This window comes from Haliaeetus albicilla, chromosome 8 (assembly GCF_947461875.1).
Source record: "Haliaeetus albicilla chromosome 8, bHalAlb1.1, whole genome shotgun sequence".
Taxonomy (NCBI): domain Eukaryota; kingdom Metazoa; phylum Chordata; class Aves; order Accipitriformes; family Accipitridae; genus Haliaeetus; species Haliaeetus albicilla.
In genome coordinates this window covers 23,637,501-23,659,112 of record NC_091490.1, presented here as the reverse complement: position 1 = coordinate 23,659,112, position 21,612 = coordinate 23,637,501, and the positions used below count along the sequence as shown (strand labels likewise).

Here is a 21,612-nt window from a genome sequence, read left to right as displayed (position 1 = left end):
TGAAAACACCCTCAAGTTATCATTTTAATAACATTAAGGAGAGGAAAGGCTATGACCCATAACAGTGAGCGGCTCTAGTTCACATTCCTGTTTCAGCTAGCCAACACTGACTGAAAGCTCTAAATGCTGAAAGCTCTAAATGCTTAACCTCAGCACAAGCCAGAAGTTTATTTCTGACCAAGAAAACTATTCTGTGGCTTGATCAGACTGTATTCAAGTCATACATAAAAGCTGACTGACTTGACTGATTTGGGGAAAATTTTCTTGAAGGATACTCACTGTACAGTCTTCGCACTTTCTTATATAGTATTTAATCCTCATTATGCAGCAGCATGGCTCACCACTGATATATACTAATGAATGTTTCATTTGAAGTTATTTTTTCTTAAATTGAGAACACATCAATTTTTTTCCCTGTGTTATGGTTCTGGTCCTGCAGCCAGCACAGCCATACATGAGCTGATGACTTCAGAGCAGACTAGCTATTGAGGGGCCAAAAGCCAGCATCCCATGTTATGTCTGGTGCTTTCACAATTTTCTGATGCCCTTTGTAGAGTCATACTCAGGTGAAAGTTGCAAACATTTCAGTTATTGTAATCTTATGATCAAAAGAATACGAATCAGTCACTTTAGGATTCAAAGAACAAATCACGACCCCCAAAACAACCCCCTCAAGCTCCTCTAAGCCCCCTACACTGCAGTACCCTTCTTTTTGAGCTGTGTTGTACACTCCTTATCCAGAGCTAAGCCAAGAGGCCGCTCAGAGGCCTGGTTGCCCATTACATTGAGTGCTTCAGTGTTTTGGCACGAGGTATATAACATAGAATGAAGGGCTTGCTACTCCACTCACCAGAAACAGGTCCTTTGATGTATATATTCTTAAACTGCTCAGATACCATTACATGCTAATTTAATCAGATAAATATACTTCAATTGAACAGTACAGCAATTAACTACTGCATGAATAGAGGATTTCAGATGAGGTGACAGAGTACATTCTTTCCCTATTTAGTGTTAGTATTTATTCCCACCTTGTTTCATGAATCACTGTATGTTGTTGTGTTTCTGTACTCATGATAACCTCAGTTATTAATCTACCTGCCATTTGATAAAGGGAAAAGTTGAAAAATCTCTGCTTTCTAACTATTAGCGTATTATGAAACATGAGGTTTTTATTACTGTGCTCATCTATTTTGATGACATTTGGGAAAAGCCAATAACAATGCTGTAATATCTGAAAACATTTGAGCCTGGCACTTAAATTTGGTTTTAACATCTACAAATCTTGAACAGTTACCATTAAAGACATATAAATCCCATAGTATCTCATTTAGATGAGAAACTACTGAGTTCACAAAACCCATTATGAACCTTAATAGTGATGTACTGTTCAGTTACAACAGGTTGACTAATCCAGCATTGGGGTACATTTCTATCATTGTGGCTCGCTTTATTTAAATAAACCATGTTAGAGATGTTATCACATGCACAGCTCTGCTCATAAAAACCTAGGCTGCAATAGAAAATAGTTGATACAAAGATTGTAAATAGCAATTTAGCAACTCAGAGTACCGAACTATTAGTCTCTATTGCTATCTTGGATTTATTTCATAATTAAAAAGATCTTATACATCCTCTTTGTTATGATCAGAGAGTAAAGTACAGGAAGGTCTTCTAAACAGCAACCGAATCAACAATTACATCTAAGATCTAGAGAAAGTCTCTGGCTTCTACAAACATAAGGAAATATACAACTAAGCAGTTATCTATGCAAAATCATTGAAACAAATGTTACATTTTTCACTTCCACTTTATCACAGCAGATTTACAAAAGGAAGAAGTATCTCCCTTCTGCCTTTCTGCCCCACTTCATACTAGTCAGGTTTGCTCCCACAATATCATTTGTGAGGACAGTCTATTGCCAAAAGACAAGCTGCCCATGATCTATTAATCTTCCTCAGCCCTCTAATAGTTCATTTTATCCCATTGCATTAAGTTAGTTAATGCCTTCTCCAAATAGAAGCAAGAAAATATGAAGCAATCAAAGAGAAGTCTCATAGGTAATGTTTTGCATACTTCTGATGCTCCTCACATAAGTCTATGTGAAAAAGTGACTCTGACACTGTCTGACCCTTTCCCTGTCTCAGGAAACCATTTTCCACTCCCTCTGTAGAGGAATTGAATCACAGCTGCTGCAACAAGAGAGACAGTCTAAGCCTCGTGACTGCAAATAAGTATGATTTGCTCCTTATTGACTGTTTCATAAAATTCAGTGATTGCACTGGATATGTCAATTACTGTAAATTAATGGCATTCTACAGCATGTTGCCATTCTTCACTTCCTATGTCTTTCATCTGGGCATTCTAAACAATTCCAAATAATAATTAAACATTTATCTGTGGAGTAGCAGTTTCTATAGAAGTCAGTCATAGTCCAGCCTCTTAAGAGAAAGAAGTAATCACAAGACATTACTCACTAGACAATAGTCACGATTTGTCAAAAATTACAGCAAACTGATATTTAGAATAGTACTATTTCCTCTACTTAAAGCAGAACTATGATGTCCCTAATAGACATACACAAACTTCGAATGGAACCATTGAATATGCAGAAATGAAGCCAATTCAGGTTTTTCAGATGTATGGAATAAAGTAACCTACAATTAATTCCACATTACTTCACTCTTGCATTGCTCTTCCTATGATCTTCTACAACACTCTCTCTGCTCTTGAACAGTCCGCCTCTTCAATACTTCTCATGCTTAATTTTCTTTTCACTGTAACATATTATCTATCTTTCTAAAATTCCATCCTAGTTTGCTTTATTTTGTTGTTCAAACAACATTACAGATACTTCTTTTAACACAAGCCTGAGCAGTCAAATGTACAAATAAGCTTTATGATCAAGGATTAAGTATGAGACACGAAATTCACAAAACAAGATTTCCTGCATTCATTCTGAGCCAGAAGTTTTTATTTACATGGTCTTTCTGGACATAAGACCCATAAAGCTGTCTGCATATGACAAGAGTGGTTACAACCCACCTCAAACGGTCATGAATCTTTATGCTGGCTCCTATTAAAATATCTAGTTGTGCAAGTATGGGAGTTTGTAACCATATAGATGCAAGCAGATGTATCCATCAGTTATCATCCATTAATAACTCAATTTGATTTTAGTTTGTAAACAGTTGAAGAAAGAAAATATTATATTCCTGTGTATTCATCCATCATGAAGCTCAATGCAGTCCTCAACTCCTATAATCACATTACAAATAGGTAGTTAATAATAAAGGCTTAGCTGCTCCCTAATGGAAGCTTAGCCAGAAGCCAAGGGTGACCTCAGCACAGGCCATGCCCTCTCCAATAGCCTGAGCCGGGCAGGCAGCCACTAATGGGTCCATCACTAGATCTCCTTTCCACTCCTCAGCAGGGACCGGGGGTAGACAACATCCTGGGAATGTCAGAGGTCAAGTATTCTGAAGACAACTGAACAGCAAAGAAAGGAAGAGCTCAGTACCAGCAAGATCATTTGGGCTGAGTAATGGGGATTGTATTTTTATTTTCCTGTGAAATTTCCAGGATTCAAAATATCGCTCAGTAAAGTACCAACAATTTTCACATTATTTGTATGAAGACGTATTCTTACTCTAGCACAGTTCCCAATTTTGATTTTCAGTATTGGCACCACCGATTCATTGTCAGATGAAAGACAAGCACTGGCATGATAGCACAGAATATATCTTATTTTTAACATCAGAAACAGCATATTGGTTTATTAACATCGATTAATTTGGAAAAAAAAATCACAACTACAGTAACAGCTGTAACTGAATTTCCTTTTTACAGCAAAAACAAAAGTTAATTTTTACTTTCTCATGGTAACTAATGATCCAAGTGAAAACAAAATTCATAACCATCACAGAGACTCTGAGATGACCTTCAGAACACCCTCCCCCACAAAGTGTGCTAATGTGTAATATGGTAAACTACCTCTATTCAGAAAATAGAGATATTTCTCATTGAAAATTAGGTAGTTATAGAAAAAGAAAAAAATCCCAGCTGCTATTGTTATAAAAAACTTCTGAAATAAAAGAAGGAAAATCAAATAAAGATCCATTAATATAAACTTTAAATAATGTATATCTATGTATGTATATCTATGTATGTATGTATCTTTAAAATACACCCTGAGTATTTTCATTTCTATCAGGCTGCTTAGCATCCACAGAAGTAGCTTCCTAAAATAACTGATCAGACTGCAGTTTTCCTTCCTCGCATAGAGCCCTAGTAGAGAATCCTTGTCACTACTTACAATACTACAAACACAAGTTTTAACTAGGCTTTATTTTCCTCCTTAGCACAAGTGTGATCTTCAGCTGTTGTACCCAGTAGCTGATTAGGCATCATCTATCAAAGGCCGACAGCCTACTGCCCTGTAATAACAGAAATCATTACTACAGGCTAGTTCAAAACCTAAAGTTTTACTTAGACTGCTATAAATGCAGTCTTATTAGGAGAAAACACAGACTTAGTGGGAAGTAATTTTAACCATAATTAGAGAATAAGAAACAAATGTGAACAAACCCAAGAAACTAACTTGTCAAATGACTCCACACAGAAGATAACATGGGGGTGAGGGTAGAGCTATTCTATTTTATACTTTTACCTTAAATGATCTCAAATACAGGCTAACAAGAGATTGTTAGCGTACCTCTTCATAGCTTTTTTTCACTTACATCAAAGCAAGCCAATAGAGAACACCTTCCTTGTTATACAGACCCAGCAGTTCAGAGCAGTATGGGGAACTGTCTTGGCTTGAAGGCATCTCTGCCTGCTGTCAAGCTTCATTTCTGCACCTCCTGGATAACACTTCACTCTAGTTCAGTGGCTCCCAAACTAGCAGTTGTGACCTCAAGGGAGATCACAGCAGTTAAAATAGGGTCATAAGCCAAAAAATCCTGTATTTCAGAGTCAGAAGTATAGAACTACTGCTCCATTTCTCCCTTTTATTGATCTACTAATGTTCAGTGATGAGGACATCACAGTCCTCCTACATATCTTTAGGCTCTTTTGTGATGGACTGTTTCAGATCCATCACTGGTATACTTACAAGAGATTCCTTCTCCAATATACCATTTGCTAAAACAAATGATCAAAAAACCTCAGAGGGTTTGCTATGAAGATTATTTAACTTAGAAGAGGAAGAACTGAAAAATTATTGGCAAATTCAGTATTGTTGGATATATTTAGCTTCTGTTTTCAAAATGAAATTTTCCAATTAATCGTTTTTGTTTACATTTATGTTTTTCATGCTTGTCAAAAATTTAGTTACGAGAAAACCTTACACACTTAGAAGCTCAAAGACTTATGTTTTATTCAACTTAGAAATGAAAATATAGGGGAAAAAATAATTTTAAGTTGTGAATTAATTCAAGTTGGTTTTTAATTATTTTCACTAGTGAACAAAAGCATCAATTATTTGTATGCCTCTTTTACTCTTCTACATTAAACCTTCTCCTTCCCTTTGTATTTAATTTAATCTACAACCAGCCCATTTAAAACACTGGTGGATGCTTCCAGCAAAAATCCTACTCACCTTCTGTTAGAAAAGGTCTGTAATAGAAATAATCTGGGTCTACTTTGCTGCACTTCTGCCTCTTCCCTTCTCTCTTTTCTTTCTTATCAATCTTATTCTGTACTACCTAGCCACCTGCTCCTACTTAAACTTTTAAGTGTTCTCATTAATTTCACTGCATTAAATGTATATATGAAACGCGTACATCTAAATATGTACACTTGTAAGCATAATGAAGTGCATTTTTGAGAACTGAGATTTCAGGATGTGTACAGATCTGGGCCTATTTTTCCCAGCAGTTGTTACTCATTCTCATGCAGACAGAGATCCTAAACACTTTCATCACAATAAACAACTCCAGTTGCTCAAAAAAAATTATTCTCAGCTGCAGAGAGCATAGTACTGATTTGGTGACCGCAATTCTCTTCAGATTTTTAATCCCATTCACGCTGGTACCACAGAAGTACCAGACATGCAGATAAGGAATTCCCAAATTGTGCCCATGTGGCCTCACACCTTTCCCCTTGAGGTCATGAAAAAATGTCACTGGCTTCAGAGATTCAGAATGAAGCTTTTCATTTAGAGTTCAATTAACCTAAGCTCTTAAAATAAAAGACATCAGAAAAATGTCAGCCACTCATTCACTGAAGGAAACCATTTCAGCAATTATTCATTACTAGCTTAATGGATAAATATTAAGCAATCAAATATGTTTAATCCTGGACTGCTGAGAACTGATGAAGAAAAGGGAGTCCCTGCAGCAACATATGTAGCCCTAGCTTACAGACAGTGATGAAAAGCTGGCTGCAAAGCAATAGGGAGTGAACAGCTGAAGACACTTGCAACTCCTGTTTATAGGTATTTTGAAAACATTTTTCTTCCTGGTGCTGAAGTGGAAGAGTCTCAAGAGTCTTTTTGCCCTTGATTATGAACAGAATTTGTTCACTGCTATGAATATTTGCTCACAGAGAAATAAAGGATGTTATGCTCAAAAATAAGACAGAACTTGGTTTTTTAATGTCAATTTATGCTGCTCAGTCTAAAGCAGATGTGACACAAAACCAGTCATAGGAATGAAATAATTATTTCTGAGACCACTCTCCTGGTGACTTGTTTTTGAATCCATGAACCCCAATATGAAGCCTGGTATGTCTTTGAAAACTGACTTCACTCCTCTCTCTCCCAGTCATTCCTGCAGTTCTCTGCAGTTAGCAAGCACTGTTTCTGAATCTCTATACAATCTCATACTTTCAGAGTGACCATCAATAATTCCTGATCAATCTCTGTACATTGGTCTTTTCTTTTTTTTAAATCCAGTTCTCAAAGATGTAAATACAAAGTGCATCCAGTGAGAAATAGTTGTGGAAATCTGAAATGAGAAGGAAATTTCAGTAGAGATTTCTTAGTTTTGAAGAACTAGCATTTTGAACTTAATAATCCAGCACAAGTCACCACAGTGCCTGCGGACCTCATTATTGAATAACCTGAGCCTTAAACAGGGTTACCTTTCTACATCTAAAAGAGAAAACAATCTGATATAATTTAGAGTGATTTGGATGTAACATGTAATGGTACAGCATTTTTTAAAAGTTATTACAATTCTATTAAGTAATGAGCTACTTAATTCTAGTAAGAATGAAAGATGTATAAAACAACTGAATGTGAAAAAGGTGGATTGTCAAAGCCTTCTTCAGGAAGCATATTCATTCACTGCCACAAAGGAAAATCCATCTTTGTTGTGGAAGTTAGCAGCAATAAGCTATGACAAGATTAAAGAAAATATTCAAGTCCCTATTCCCAAACATGCCTGGCAGAAACATGTTCTCTCTTTCCCAGTGATACTGCATCTATTGACTCTCAGAACAGTTTGTCTTCACGGACTTCATTTGCTATTCTCTTCAAGGACAGGGCCAGTGTCTTCCAAAGAAAGTCCAAAATTTATTCCAGAAAACTTTATTTATTTTTATTTTGTATCCTCTGTGCTGGTATGACTGATGCTCTTCCTTCTGAACATTTTCCATGAGACTGAGTCACACGAATTACTATTCAAATTAAAATGAATGTCAGAAATGGGCCCGAATATTAATCAACAGTGGGTCTTACAGGTGTCATTTAAAAACTGGAAAAATTAAAGAAATTAACAGAAAATTGCTACATATTTTCTTAGGACTGCTTTGTTACTGATGCTTATTTTTTCCTTTTCTGATTTATCATTACAGTTCTCCTAAGAGGGAAATTATATATGGCCTTTTGCAGTTTTGCTTTAATGACCTAACTTTATAGGGCTTTTTATTCCAGTAACAAAAATCTCTGGAAGAATCACCAAGGGCAAAGTAAACTCCCAAGTATTGCAGATACGAATAATCAAAACAATAGAAAGATACAGCACCTCAGAAAAGAAATATGTTTATTTTTGTCTGCCTTTTTAGTTTTGTAGGGTTCTGGAGATTTTTGAACCCATTTCCCCATCTTTCCTTTAGTCAGTTTGTATTTGTCCTTGGTTATGCTAACACCATAGTTCCACTGTCCCCAAGTTTTCCAGCTGACATTGAAACTTATTAAATCTCTTTTTGCCAGCATGACACTCCAAATTCAAATACCTGTCTTCTGCAGATGACAAAAGCAGCATAAATGGATTGATCCTACGACAGAATCTATTGAACATTACAGGTTTCTCCTTATTTAGGTATTTGCTATACACATAATGGGATTGACTGGAGAAGATGGAAAGCAGAGACTTCGTTTATATACAACTTGCAATTCTTTCCAGACTGGTACAAATTTAATCATGTAAGTTCTTTGAGAGTACCTGTCATGCTCAAGTGTTATATACCGAGAAAATCTGGGACAGGAAAAACCATACAGCATGAACTTTACAAGGAGAGTGTTCAGCCTCCCAAATTAAAACCTTGATGCTTGCTTAGGGGACAGAAAAAGCATAATTTCAGCTAAAACCTTTATTTGAAATAAAAATTTAAAAACCACATTTACAGAACCTTTCCAGGTTACTACTGAAGAAAAAGCTAACCCTCTACCATTTATAAAGTCACCATTCAGTCTAGTTTTTAAACATGTCAAAACAAATGCTGCTAGAACTACAAACAAAAGCATAGAATCTTTAACACAAGAGATTGTTTTTAAAAGCAGAAACAACAAATATCACTTTGGCTTCTTATATTAAATAACATCCACATTAATGAGAAATATTCTCAGCAATTTATGCTATTTTTTCTTAGTTGCTGGCTGGGGTTAAACCACAACACACTCCATCTCAAACTATACCACTGTCCTATTCTAAAGGAAGTCATGGTAGTACCAAGTAGATGATTTGCCCAATGTGCAACTAATATTTTATCAGACTAGGCACTTTCTTTTAACCCATACTGTCACGTGGAAACAGAATGTGTTGCAGTTTCATCTCTACTGCATCATATTCTAAAAAACCAAGAGCATCTTCTTCCCAGTAAAGTCTTTTACTCTCATATATGGCATTAGTCAATTACCTGGGTGATTCCAAAAATGAGAAAAAAAAAAAAAAAAAAAGTAGAAAGTTTTTCTTTTAACTTATTTCTAACCGCTTGTTTAATTATTTCATACTGCTACATGCATTGTGATTTGAGAAATATATTTCCTCTGGCAAAAATTACTGAACTTGCATTTTTATACATCTAACTTTAAAGCTATTTTGAAAACCTACACTGATTTTAGTCATCTTATGTTTGCATTACACCATTTAAAGTATAGGAAGAAAATTTTATGAATTAGTTCATAAATAATGGAAAAACTGCTACTTAAGCAACTGATATAAGGTAATTTTGATCAAAACCTTCTTTTCTGAAGTAAATAGAAGTCAATGCACCTGCTTTTTAATTCCTTAGTTCAGTAGAGTATTTCTTTTTAACTGGAGAAAAAAAAATGGTTATTGACATATCTAAGGATCAAAAATAGATCAGTAGTAAGATTGCATTAGTGAAAACAAATTCTTCCATAGTAGAGAAGTTGAAAATGAGTCAAAATTGTGTCCTTGAGACAATGAAGGTCAACTGCACACTGGGTTGCATTAATAAGCCTGCTGAGCAAAGCAGTAGGCTGATTGAAAAAGTTATTCTCCCCTATTCTGCACTCATAAAGCCTCCTCTGTTGAACTAAGTCCAGCTTAGGGGTCCCTGGAACAAGACACACATTGAAATGCTGCAGGAAATCCCCTGAAAGGCCACCAAGTTAGGGGGCTGACAGAGATGGGGCCAGTCAAAAACTGGATTTCTCAGTAAGGCTGTGAAATCTCCATGTTCGGAGATGTTTAAAGGCTAACAGATGAGGGTCTGAGAAAGCTGACAATTTTGAAATTGGCCCTGTGTTGAGCAGGGTTAGAACAGATGATCTCCAGAGTCAACCTAATGTTTTTCATGATTCTATGAATAAATCATTTTGCAATGATTCATCTTCTTTTAAAAGTTATTTAAGAAGTTATCTAAATCACACTACCTGACTTAGAAGTCTATGATTTAAAAGCTAGTTCCTTACCACATGAAAACTAAATCACTTGATTGAAGCTAGTGTACACAGACCTTTTATTATCAACAAACTTCTTGCCTACCATACCTAAGCATAGAATATTAGATCAGGCAATGTCCATTTGAATGACAGAGTAATCACTATTGGATGAAAGGATTTCACCTAATCCTAATTCAACACTTCTCATTTCAGTTTAAAGCATCATTCTTTAAAATAATATTCTAGAGCAAAATCCTAAATGCCAGTTGTCAGTCAGTAACACAGCATCCCCCTGAAACTGCAGTTTGTATAGATCTGTCTACAGCTTTTTAGTCACTAACACTAAGCTTGTCAAAATAGTATCTGCCACTACAGGAGCCTAGCAGGAATTATTTTATTTACTGTGAATGCAATCCAGTTCAAAACCCAATCATATCTGTTTATCAAGATCTAATCCAATCCACTTGAATAAATTCTTCTGGGGATGGAGCATCATAACAAAATTGATCATCTTGTCTTAATGGGAAAAGTTTAGCAGATGCATCATTTTCCCAGTGAGGGACTACTGTAACAAGATCCCATCTTTCCGTTTAAAGGATAAAGGAGAAACTTTTCACTTCTTTGTTTGTTCACCTTGGGGAAAATTTTTGAGTACTTTGAAACACAGTCAAGTCTCAGAGATGTTCTTGGAAATAGGTGTCTAAAAACTTTTACAGAACATGGGCTAAAGAACCATTATGACACCTGACATCTTTATCATGCATTGCTGCTTCCAAATTTAAGATCCAAGCCTCAGGGGTAGGTGGTATCATACCAAACACTCGATGCAATTTATGTAGGCTAAAGAAATATACCTTCTAAGTGAAGGTAGGAATTTATTATTAGTCTCATAAAAGGCTTACAAGTTTAACTGAAGGATTATTATTAGTCCAGTTATGCAACTTGTTCCTAATAGAGTTAAAACTGACATTCACAGATGTCACAAATACTTCTTTCTCTGGTATTCCTCTTCTCAATCTAGGTTTCTGTGCTCCTCTTCTTTCTTGGCTCTTCTTTCTGTGCTCCTTTAGGTTCACAGCTTATAGTGCCGGGTTCCCTCAAGGAGAAAGAGGGATAGGGTTACAACAATTTGTCAGCATCCCATGTTCTTTGCCAGGAGGATGATGTTGATAATTTATTCCACCTTGCTCTTGGGTATGCTTAGGGTCATTTTAATATATTTTTTTAACACAGTGCACTTACTAGCTCCCTTCTCATTGGTTCACAATTGTACATTATATATGAATTTACAGTATATAGTTATATATTTTAATGTGATGGATACTCGCTCTTTGTTTTCTCTGCTATCCCTAAAACTGCTTTTAACAGCTCTTGAGGTTGGATTAATTTAATGACCATCAGTGAGTTCTTTATAGCTTTGATACCTCTAGTATCATGCCGAGTTTGTACTTTCAAGACCTATGCTATCATTTTGTATTTGTGCATTTCAGTAACCTGTTACATCCTTCAAGCTGTGGTTTGCTGATAACTAAGGTTTTATTAGCACAGGCTAATCATGCATATATCTTTACTCAAGGTCAGTAATACTTCACTCTTCAAAAACTATGATATATTCAAATACACACACATAGAAACACAATGCTCTGGTAATGACTTGCTACACCAGTAGGTGCTAGTTATTGCAGTATCTCCAATATGTTATTGAAATTGCCTAACAGTAATATATCCACCACTTACAAAGAACAGTAATGAAATTCTCTCCAAGGTGAGGACTTCCTAATTGTAATGCACATTTTTGTGCTCCATTTATGAGAATTCATTAAGTCCAGGGACTGTCTTCATGAACTAATGCCCAAAATACCAACAAGCACTAGTCCATAGGGATTATTTCTAAAACTCTACATAGTGAGGGAATCAGATAAGAACAATTTGCAGAAAAACATTGATATGAGCCATTTTAAACAAACAAAACCTTCAAACAAATATTTAAGTTTAGATGAAATCTGTATTTCCTTACAGGTATAGTACCTCTGACAGTAAAAAGCATGCCTTAGTATAGATGACTCATCAGAAAAATCTTCTGTTGATATAGTTAGAAAATATCCCTTTAAGATGACTCATCTGGTTATGGCTGAATATTGGGACACATTTGGCATTTTTTGGCTGGAGGAGATTCTGACAAAATGGCCATGAGGTGGTTGAGTTCAGGATCCTGTGAGGAGGAAGCAAGGCAAAAAGCAAGATCACAACCCTGGACTTGGAGATCATCCAGTGCAGCCTCCTCTCAAAGCAGGGTTAACTTCAAAGCTGATGAGAGATTAAGCTGCTGCTGTCGAAAGTTCTTGTGACCATTACCACAGCTTGTTCCTGATGCTTTAAGTAAATCCAATTTATTTTCTATTGACACTGTGCAAGGACTATCTATTTGGGTTAGGTTAATGTACCTCAGCTGGCAACCTGTAACTTGAGAACATATGAATATACCAGAAGTTTCATCTCTGCACCAGAAAAGTTCTATTCATCTCCGGCAGTAGCAAACCTGTAAATTGGACAAATATTTGCCAGAGCTCAATTATATAGGCCAGAAATGGCATTTGCCAAATTGAGGCTTATTTGCTATATAATTTCTGAAGAAAGGCTAACAACAAATAATGTCAAGAAAACATTAAACATAAGGACAGGTTTACTTTACATTTTGTCTCAGATCACAAACAAGACTCAGAAGGCCTTTTTTGGATACCAAGTGCTATGCTACGCCGCTGAGGTCAGCACTGACAATGACTTCATGATTGAGTTCAGCAAGTGCGTTACATGCGGAGGCACAAAGAAGGAGCTGCAGGACTGTGCTGAGGGAGAATAGCGGATGAGAAGTCTGGCATGATGGAAAAGATAAAAACACACAGAGTAATCTAAAGGAGAGCAAAGAAGAGATGTGGTAAGATGACAAACCAGGAAGGTGAATTTACTTTTATTGATTGCAGAGTATAAAACCTGATTATCAGAGAGAGGTGGTTACAGGTTAAAATGAAAGGAAACAACAACTTACACAGAAATATTTAGCACTATACATAAAAAAAAATTGCATTTTGAAATGCTGTGTACGAAAGGGCAGGATCTGAATGTAGCTCTGGGTCAATAAATGTATCTTTACAATGTAGGTATGTGAATATAGGAGAGGCAGGTAACAAAGAAGTGAGAAGTGAAGAACAAAAAGCAAGTAACAAAGTAACCTTGTGGAGGATGGGAGATGGAAGAAGAATGCAATGACTAGTTCAAGTTTTATTTTATTCCAATTCTCCTGCCCTAAAAAATGAATGAGTAAATCACAAAAGGATCTGCTAGAGTTAAAAATGAGAAAACAACACAAGAAAAGGTATTAGTTTTTTTTAAAAACAGATCCTACAAAAGTGATCAATATGGGATCAGAGGACATGTATAAAAATAGTTACGTGAAAGAAAGAATGTGACCTAAGATGACATCATTCTGTTCAATATTGTTATAAACTTTGTTGAAGAATGGAGAGCCTGGGAGAGAACTGAGGATTGCTGAGAAACGATACAAGATTCAGTCACAGCAGATAAGCAGCCAACAATAAGGGAACAAGGCAGAAAATATGTAGCAAACAATAATGCAAATAAAGATGAACCACTTTGTCAGTGGGTAGTTGGCAGTGAAAACTGAATTAAGAGGTGGCCTGACATAGAAATTACTTAAGAAATGTTCAACAATTCAATCATGGGAAGAGAAGCAAATGCACTGTTCAAATTTATCGGAAGAAATGTGCAAATGTGAACAATGAGATTCACTTTAAACTGCAAGGCACTAGCATAGAGCAGCTGTAAGGCTGTAAAAATTGAGATGCAGACATTAGCCTTGCTTTTGGAAATGTAGCTCCCAATACAAATTCTCTATGAGACATTCAAGACAACTAAGTAGGCTCTGCCATTATCAATTGTTATGTTAATTTGTATATACATTGTACAATACCAATTCTAGGGTAAACAATAAGTTTGCTACAAGATTATTTTTATCTGACACTACTTTCTGCGAGGGCAAGAAGTTAGAGAAAGCTAAATGCAGGAAAACATTATTCCCCTATGTTATCTAACAGCTCTATTGGGTATAGTTGTCTCAACAGCAAGAGGAATTTGTCCCAGGTAAAATCCTTAAAGATTAACAATGAGAAGAGTTGTCAGTACCTTATCTTTTTCATATCAGCCACCCAGCAATTCAGTTTCTTCATAGCTTTTTTCAAAATGAACCATTCCCTTTCAAATAGAGATTTAGATACATAAACTAAGCTTGTGCAGAATGCCATGTTAGGAAGGCTGTATTCCCAGAGCAATGATTTTCTTGCACCAAATTGTTTTTTTTAAGGCAAGGTTGTGCATTCTATGTACCAGCCCAATTTTCTAACTTCCAGTTCCATTATATTCTGTTTTGAGGCCCATTAGTGTATTACTGCATTTTTTTAATCATTATTGTGACTGCAAGGAAGAAATATTAATATCAAAATTGATACATTCACGTGTCTTCCCAAGGATTCCCTCTTGCGTTAATTAAACAATTGTGGTGAGAGCAGACTCTTTATTGTGGTGATAATGTTTTGCAGTTCTGCTTGTGCACATTTCCTGTTCCTTCTCTGATAGTAGTTGTTTTATTACACAGAATTTCCCCTATGTAAGTACTACCTATGCCATACCAGTTCCTGAAAATTCTGTATACAGAAAGTCACATGGCAAAAGCCGCTATACAAGGAAGATAAGCTAGTTAGTCTTAAAATAGTTTTCTGTATGCTCTGGGAACTTCTCCTAATTCTATATGCTCACTTTTGCTTTTCCAGAATATTTTTAATTAATGAACAGGGGAAAAAAAAAAATATCTGTTTAATCTATAGTGAGTGCATGGTCAGTAAGCTATGTGTGCATGTACTCTGCTTCTATTCTGCACACACCACATGTTAAGAATGCAAGTACATCAATTAGCTTGTTCTTAGGTAAAGCACGGGCAATTTTATTTAAGCTGCCTTGGAAAGACAGAAGGCTGAACTGACCCAATCTGGATGTGACCCTGATGTTCTTTCTGGACTGTAGTCTAAATAGCTGAATAGTAAATAAAAGCTTAGATATTTTAAGTAGATTTAGGTGTATGACTCACTAATATTCATAGAACTCAGTCAGCTAAATCCACAAATGGCAGCTGAAAAATATTAGTATTAAACAAAGCTGAATGTTATATATGCAGAAGACTAAAATCAATTACATTTCTCTTTTTCCTCACTTGTCATAGGGCTATGAAGTGCTTCAGCCTCAGAGCTGCAATTCAGATCTCTGGACCAGTAAGTAGTAGGGTCTGTTCTTTCAAGTGCTTTGTTCTTATGTTCTCCAACAATTATAGTATGCAAATACTTTTCTTAACTACACTTGCTTTATACAACTATAAGAGAGGTTTGCCATATTTGACTTCATTAAGAGTTACAGGATGTCTCCAGGCATTTAATAAAGTCAGTTAATTAAATAACTGGCATATGCTAATAACAGCAAAGCAGACTCAACCTAACACCACAGCAGAACAGAATTAAATAGTTCAAGGCAACATATATCAAAGGCTAAAGCATTTTGTCTGGCTGCCAGAAATTCTTCTCACCCTCTTGCAGCCCAAAATTAAACATATACACCCTCAATAGCCTTTAGACTTCTGTGCTACTTGTTTACCAGCTTATTTTGCTAAATATCTCCTGTCAAAATACCCAGGAACCTGGGATTTTGTGAAAGGTCTATCATATTGAATAGGTTTGTGTTTAATTTCCTCTCTTGCTTCTAAACTGTATCAGGCAAACTGATTATTTCCACAGCATTCAGCACTGTACAAAGAATGCCAGCTTTTCATCTCTACTATCTCTTGCTGTGCCAATGACACTTGCATTTCTTTTACATCTCCTTTCAGAAGATTTTGAAGGATAATACAGTCAGCTCAATTTATGCCTCAGTTCTCAAGACACAGGGTAAGAATATAATAAACATAACTTAAATGGACTCAAGTGAAAACAAAGCAGGACAGAACAGATGTACCTCCTACATTTCATCATTCCTTATGCAATGCAGGTTTCTAAGTAGAAATCTCCTTGCTGAAAAATAGAACTTATCTTTTTGTAATCATGAGTATTGTGCACAAAAGGATGTCTCTAACCATTTTAAGGCACCTGATGCTCTCCTTGCCATGTTTTGATAATCAGTGTTACAAAGACATCAGAACTCTGCAACAGATTACTGCAAAATTTTCCACAAAATCATACCATATCTAATCAACAGTAACCTGCAAAGAGTCTCTATAGGTTCTCATCATCTGTGCCTTTGAACACTTCGGTTCTGCTTCAGACTATCCAACAAAGGATTCCTTTTTGGTATGATTTTGTTTACTTTCATCTTCTTGTTTTGAACTGCAGCATCGGCCCCCTCTGCTTACACATCCCCTTACGGACAGCATTGTACAATCCAGCAAAGAATTCTAAAAAATCTTCAGCAAAAGTTTAAGTGTACACAGCACAGCACAAGCACAATTGTTAGAAAAGGATATAGAACAAGCCATGGAAGCTGAATAAGTTGTATTTTATTTTGAACTGAAGAAAAAATTAACCATGGGCTAGAATTATTAGCAAATTCTGATTTTCTGTGTTGAACTAATGCCAAATTAGAAAGTCGTGATTTTACCAGGCATATTTTTTCCTTAGACCAAACAATAATGAGTCTCATCTTCCATTACATACAAAGGATTATTCCAAGTTGTAGAAAAGAAAGGCCTGAAGATATTAAAGAACTCCTAAAGAAATTTCTAAAAATGTAAGGCAAACAATAAAGCCAAAGTTGATATATTATATTAGAAGATAAATTTTTAAAATTTTGATTTGTCAGCAAGACACTCATGATTTCTTTTGAGATTGGCCAAACAGGTTAAATGTAAATAATGTATTTAACAAGTCCAAGCCCTTTTCTTCATTAAACATAAAATATGACACAACTGACCTTAGTAGGAATTTAAAACAAACATAGATATACTTGTTTTTTTATTCAGACTTCAAGCAACCCTTGTTCTTTCTTATGCAGTTTGTGCTGGTGAATTTCTGCTTCTACTGAGGAATAATTCACTGACAAAAATGTCAAACACATCACAAGTGCAAAGCAGTAGTGACATAATAGGAAAGGCCTCAATATCCTCACCTGTGTCCAGAAGACAACATGGTTTATGAGCTTCTGATCAGGGATTTTGAACAAAGAGCTGAGAAACAGATGGTGAAGCAACTCAAGAGCTGCCTCACTGCTCTCTTCCCTGCTGTAGAAACAAGCTTGTGCACAGTAAGACAACAAACTTGTTCGGGGTGGGGGGGAAACAAATAAAGGGAAAAGATCATAACGTATTTTACCACTGCACTGAATTTACAACCCTGCAATGCCTGTCCACTTCTGAATCGCAATTCTTAGAGCAGATTCTGAATTATTTTCTCTTCTGACCATAAGCAAAGGTACTGAAAGCATGTTTATCGAAGACTTAGAGACTAATTTGAAAAACACCACTCTTACAGGCAGACAAGTGTCCATGTTTTTTGGATGTGCATCTGTTCAGACTTAAACTGCCAATAAGTGCTGAGTCCAGAATGTTCCACGCTCTTCATAGTTTGGGGGGGGGGGGGGAGTTTTAATCCCTGTATATGAATATTTTGTTTTATAAACAAAATCTTTTCAAGATTTACATAATAGTTTCCCTCACAGCTGACCAACACACGTTTTTCCAGGAAAATAATTTACTGAAAAAAATGGATGCAATACAGTCATATACACAAACATGGAAGCAGTTTTATTTTCACCAACTCCATCTGCCAAAAAAGCAGAAGTCTTAACCTTTTTGAAAAGTAAAGGAATGACAAGATGAACCATACTGATTCCAGTTAACCAGCACATTACTTGAAAAGGTACTTTTTCTTCTTTGCTTGCCTTTGCAGCCTCACTAGCTGATATTTTACATCAATTAAGCACAGAACCCTGAATACAGAGCTAGGTTTTCCATACAGGAAACATATTTTCTCATATCTTAATACATACTTTAACAGCAAAAGTCAGTGTTGTGACAGTTTGACATTATCTAATTTCCTAGGAAGCTTTCATACTTATCTCCAACAAGCTATATGCACCCGAATTTGATTAAACTTGCACCTAACAGAAAAGCTGGATAATAACTATAAGCTACCTACAGATCAGCACTTGTAAATTGCATTTATTGCACAGTCAAGCAAATTATTCTACTTGTTGAATACATTGCTGTAACACAGACCAAGAGTGCAGCTTCACACTAAATTTAATCCAGTCTAATTGCAGGCTACCTTCTAATGGGCAGTTGTAATCCCCCCTCCAGATGTCAGACAGATCAGTGGACTGATTTAACAAACGTGCCCACATGAGCTCACAACCAGACAGGCAGGACAGTTAAGGGGGATATGTAGTTGGCAATTAGGCCGTCAGTGGCAAGGCCCTTCCTGGCAGGAACCAGAACAAAACACAACAGATTTTTGCTTTTTCATAGTGAGTTAAAAGCAATGTAGTTTTTTCTGTGGTGCATGCATTTAATGTTTAAGTTACCCAAAGCCCAGAGACATCTCATATCTCGATATTCTGACATGCAGAGACACATTTACAATGTTGTCTTTAGAAATAACCAGTAAGGTTACATATTGCATGAATTTGATTGACGAATACTCAGTGGTGGTGCAGAGAAATTTTTTATTTTTTTTTTAATCTGAACTGAAAAAATAATTATCCAGACTGTTCAGATCTACAAAATAAGCTTGTGCCCACTGCTGAATGCCATTTCACAGGAACAAAAGGTTTTTACTTTATATTGAACAGTACTTCTAGCTTTTCCTACAATTATGTAAAGTCATCATTCTAAATCACTAGGCTTTCTCTTTCAGATGATAATATTGTGGCATCAATTATATCTACACTGCATAAACTAGTGCTTCCCTCTATCAATGAAATGTATGCCAACCTGCTTGCTAGGTCCACCAGCTAGAGAGCTAGAACAGAATGCCAGATCCTCACAGAGAGAATTAGAAAACAAGAGAAGCTAAGAAGGAAACCTGAAACACACATACCTTGTGCATATATTTTCTCATATTTGTGTTAAGAAACAGTTGTGTCATAAAGGGGAAGAAATTAGGCACTGTGAGAGCCTAGCAAGACAACTGAATTATGTCTGGGGTAAGCACTCATATTAATGTAATAGTAGCTTGAAACCTTAGAGAAAAGAGGAGACTTTATAAAATCTCCTTTGGAGAGTAGGGGTATGTGTAGTGGTGTTTGCTGCAGTACTGCTGCTAATGAGCAGAAATCACTTAAGAACAGGAATAGCTGCTGGAATTACAGTAGTTCACACCACAGTCAGCTTCAGCTTACATGAGGTCTCACAGTCCAGCAAAAGAAGTGATACAGCCATTGGAGCTTGAAGGTGCTGGACTTTAAACGAAATGTTACTGGAGAAGGTAGCAAGCAGTCAGTTGCTTAGCAGTCTCTCAAAATGAAGTCAGAGAGGAAGACTTGACATTATCTTTGTATTTAGGAAAGCATAGTTTGTTTTCCTATGTTATCCTATTTATCTTTTCTTTCCTTTAAATAAATCAGAATGAACTGACAGCTTCCAGGGTAGGGGACAAAGTCCAGTGTTTATTAGTGACCTTTAGAAATTGAACCTACTCTTTGCTGAAGGGTTCCCATATAAATCTGTACTTGATGTGAAAAGAAAGTGCAGAGAAATCTTTTTGAAGCAGTTTAACTATTCTAACAAAACCAGTTTGCATGAGTAACACTATTTCACCTCAATTTAATTAAATATTTGGTATGACAAATCCCCATGAAAAAGGTTTACCATACAAATGCTTATTATGCTGCACATTAAACATTTAAATTCTCTCTATGAAAATGTGGAGGTTTTTTCTCAGAATATCAAAAGTGAATGTATGTTATAACACACTCTATTAGAAGTCCGGCATTTACTGAAATACAATGAAAACCTCACATGATGGAATAACATTTCTAGCAGGAGTTCTCTGGATCAAAATATCAAGTCTTTATCTGCTCACTAAAACTCAGGGAGTCCACACAGCTTATGCAGATATACTGAGTTAACTAGCCCTTGCTTTTGACAGAAATGTTCAACACGGAATATAAAACTGGCCTAAGAAGCCAACTGTAACTGAGTAGTCAACCAGGTTCTAGACTGCACAGCAGTCAATATCCAGGAAATATTTCAGACAAACTGAAGCCACATCCTCCAGTTCAGGCATAAAGAAAGTTCACAGTAAAATCCACTATTTTCTATTCTTTTCCTGCAAGGAACAGAGAAGATGAGCGGTTTGAGTTTAGGAGAGATGGGGATCCCAGAATGACCTGCAAGAGACCTCTTGGTTCTAAATGGTTGACATTGAATAACATGGACTCTGCTGTAGCCTGGGACCTGCATAGGAAGCTGTCCTGGTTTCAGCTGGGATAGAGTTAACTGTCTTCCTAGTAGCTGGTACAGTGCTATGTTTTGAGCTCGGTATGTGAAGAATGTTGATAACACTGATGTTTTCAGTTGTTGCTCAGTAGTGTTTAGACTAGAGTCAAGGATTTTTCAGCTTCTCATGCCCAGCCAGCGCACCTGACCGAAACTGGCCAACAGTGTATTCCATACCATGTGACGTCCCATCTAGTTTAGGAACTGGGAAGTGGGGGGGCAGGGATTGGCCACTCGGGGACTGGCTGGGTGTCGGTCGATGGGTGGTGAGCAATTGCCCTGCGCATCAATTGTACATTCCAATCCTTTTATTACTACTGTTGTCATTTTATTAGTGTTATCATTATCATTACTAGTTTCTTCTTTTCTGTTCTGTTAAACCATTCTTATCTCAACCCAGGAGTTTTACTTCTTTTCCTGATTTTCTCCCCCATCCCACTGGATGGGGGAGTGAGTGAGCGGCTGCGTGGTGCTTAGTTGCTGGCTGGGGTTAAACCACCACAGGAGCCCAGTTTAACAGACGTGTTAGAATATGACAGGGATGAGGGAATCTCTCCAAAGTTAAAAAGCCAATTTGCTCAGCAAAATCAGAAAACAATCAATGCAATTTTTTAATTGCTTATTATTCTTTCAAAATAAAGCAGAAGCTTCAACTTCCAAAGAAACAGGTACAGTTGAAGTGTTTGTCTGCTTTGCTGCATACCGTTAAATCCAAACGGAGATAGATATTAGTACTCTGCTAACACACCCTCAAATGTACTTCCACTTAAATTAACACCAGGACTTCTCCAAGATCCTTGTGCTTGAGCTGAGAGACAAGCACACTTTTTTCCTGATGGAGGAATACAATTAAAGGCACAGGTTTATAAATAAACAAGTGAGTATCATTCAGAATCAAGCACTAGATGCTTTCCACCTTCTCTAAAATCTCTCTCTTGCCTATCAGACATGTCACAGGCAGATTTTCAATGTACACATCTCATTATCAGAAAAC

The 21,612-nt window shown here is 36.4% G+C and overlaps 1 long non-coding RNA gene across 1 annotated transcript in view; it reads right to left on the bottom strand.

Annotated features, from left to right (window-relative positions):
- LOC138686427 (uncharacterized) overlaps positions 1-17,499 on the bottom strand; it is a 297,726-nt gene extending 280,227 nt beyond the window's left edge. Inside the window, exon 1 of the long non-coding RNA XR_011325801.1 lies at positions 17,291-17,499. This is a non-coding gene — a long non-coding RNA (uncharacterized lncRNA). The remainder of the gene's footprint in view (positions 1-17,290) is intronic.
- Positions 17,500-21,612: the final 4,113 nt, after the last annotated feature.